At 39.3% G+C, this 2,704-nt stretch overlaps 1 pseudogene; it reads right to left on the bottom strand.

The window, feature by feature from the left end:
* Window positions 1–650: 650 nt before the first annotated feature.
* On the bottom strand, window positions 651–2,199 carry LOC109452626 (elongation factor 1-alpha 1; annotated as a pseudogene).
* Between the last annotated feature and the right edge of the window lie 505 nt (window positions 2,200–2,704).

Raw genomic sequence — 2,704 nt, 5'->3', positions numbered from 1 at the left:
GCCACACAATCCGTCTTTCTTTCATATTCTTACTGTGTGAGTTATATGTACCTAACACTTTCATTTTGTTGTTAAACATTGTCAGTCCCTGCCTTCTTCGTCTCTTGCCTATCCTGTTCTATGTTTCGGCTTTCAGTTGTCAGAAATTTGGATGATGCAGGGTAGAATGAGTCCCTATTCTCTGTTCATCTTTACTATTACACTAGTATGACATCTTTGTAGCTAACTTAAGTGTGTTTGCTTTCAAATGTAAATTTTATAATTTTATGTGTGTAAATTGTTTGAAATATCTTAAAATATTTTCATATGAAAGGATTTAATTTAAAACCAAAAATACTCTCTGGGAAAGATAGGAAAGTATTATAACCGTTTTAAAGACAAAGAGTCTAAGGATTACAGAATTCAAGATGTGATCCTTAAATTTTAGATTTACACTCTAAAATGGCAAAAGAGCTATCTTCAGGGATAGAGGAATATTTTTTTAATGTTATATAACTACACTTTGTTTCCCCAGTCAGTAAGGGGGAGAATGCGTCTAATATTTTTTTTTTTTTTCTCCCTAAATTTTGTCTTAATGGGTCTCAAAATTCTGTGAGAGATTTTGGTCAAGTTGTTTCCATTAAAAAGTACTGATTTTAAAAACTAATAACTTACAAACCGCCATACAGAAAACCTAACTGATCCACAAAACGTCCTGCTTTCCTTCTGAAGGTTTTACGACGCATTGTAATTGTTAACCAGTCTTTCACTATTAAACTTAAATGGCCAATTGAGACAAACATTTCTGAGACACTTCTTCCACCACTGATTAAGACTGGGGTGGCAGGTATTGGGAATAATATTTCTTTAACCTTCTGAGCTTTCTGGGCAGACTTAGTGACTTTGCCAGCTCCAACTGCCTTTTTATCCACCACTTTAATGACATCCACAGCAACTGTCTGTCTCATGTCACGAACAGCAAAACAGCCCAGAGGAGGATAATCAGACAAGCTCTCAACACCCATGGGCTTGCCAGGAACCATATTAATGATGGCAGCAGCACCTGATTTCAAAAACTCTCGGCCATCTTCCAGCTTTTTCCCAGAATGATGATCAATCTTCTCAGCTCAGCAAATTTGCAGGCAATGTGAGCTGTATAGCAATCCACCACAGGTATATTTAGCACTGATTTGGCCTGAATGGTTTAGGATAATCACCTGAGCTATAAAGACAGCTGCTTCCATTGATGGGTCATTTTTGCTGTCACCAGCCATATTGCCATGACAAATATTTTTGACAGACACATTCTTGACTATGAAGCCCACATGGTCCCTGCTTTACTCAAAGTTTCATGCGGCCTTTCAACAGACTTGACTTCAGTTGTAACATTAACTGGAGCAACGGTGATCACCATGCTAGGTTGGAGAACACCAGTCTCCACTCAGCTTACAGGGACAATGGTATAGCCCCAATTTTGTAGACATCCTGGAAGGCAGATGCAGTGGCTAGTCAGTTAAACGAGTTGGTGGCAGGATGCAATCCAAAGCTTCAAGTAGTATGGTTCCAATGCATTGCCATCTTACGGGTGACTTTCCATCCCTTGAACCAAGGCATATTAGCATCTGGCTCCTACATGTTGTCACCATTCCAACCAGAAATTTGTATAAATGCTACTGTGTCAGGGTGGTAACCAATTTTCTTAATGTAAATGCTAATTTCCTTAATGATTTCTTCATAGCTCTTCTGGCGGTAGGGTGGAATCTATTTTGTTAACACCAACAGTTAGTTGTTTCACACCCAGTGTGTAAGCCAGAGGGCTTGCTCATGGGTCTGCCCAGTTTTGGAGAGATCTGCTTCAAATTCACCAACCCCAGCAGCAACAATCAGGACAGCACAGTCAGCATGTGCCTATAATAGTGTTTTTGATAAAGTCTGTGTTCTGGGGCATCAGTGATGGTCACACAGTATTTGTTGGTCTCGAATTTCCGCAGGGAGAGATCAGTAGTGATCCCACACTTGCGTTCAGCTTTCAGTTTGTCTTAGACCCAGGCATGCTTGAAGGAGCCTTTTCCCATCTCAGCAACCTCCTCCTCAAAACTTATGATGGTTCTTTTGTTGATCCCACCACATTTGTAGATCAGGTGGTCAGCTGTGGTTAGACTTACCCAAATCTATGTGTCCAATGGCAACGATGTTGATATGAGTCTTTTTCTTCCCCATTTTGGCATAGATTCAGCAGTGATTTTCACAACACCTGTATTCTGGCGGCAAACCCATTGTGAAAAAGCAATATTTATTTTCTATTGAATGCCATACTAAGCTCTTTTACGTCATTTCATTTTTTCCTTCCATAAATTTGTGAGTTGATCATTAGCCTTATTTTTAATAGCAGTATGTGTTGATGCCCTATGAAGTTATTTAGCATGCCTACAGTTATACACACAATATCTGCCAGAGCCTGGATCTTAACATAACTTTTTGGACTTCAAAGTAGTTAGATGACAGAAATCTAGGTGTAAGGAACAGATAATAAGAGGGCAAATGAAACAGGCAGAGCAGTCTAGAATGGCCAGACAAAACACATTTCAGAAATGATTCCAATACAGGTTTTTAACATATTAGTTTATACTTGGGCATCCACAGTCACTCCACCCACCTTCCTTTTAATACAGTTGAGCTCTAGTCACATTTTCCTTGGCTGGAAAATACAGAGTCTTCTAAGTGG

The sequence above is a fragment of the Rhinolophus sinicus genome, linkage group LG02 (genome assembly GCF_036562045.2).
Source record: "Rhinolophus sinicus isolate RSC01 linkage group LG02, ASM3656204v1, whole genome shotgun sequence".
In the NCBI taxonomy this organism is placed as follows: Eukaryota; Metazoa; Chordata; class Mammalia; order Chiroptera; family Rhinolophidae; genus Rhinolophus; species Rhinolophus sinicus.
This window is presented reverse-complemented; position numbering and strand designations above follow the sequence as displayed.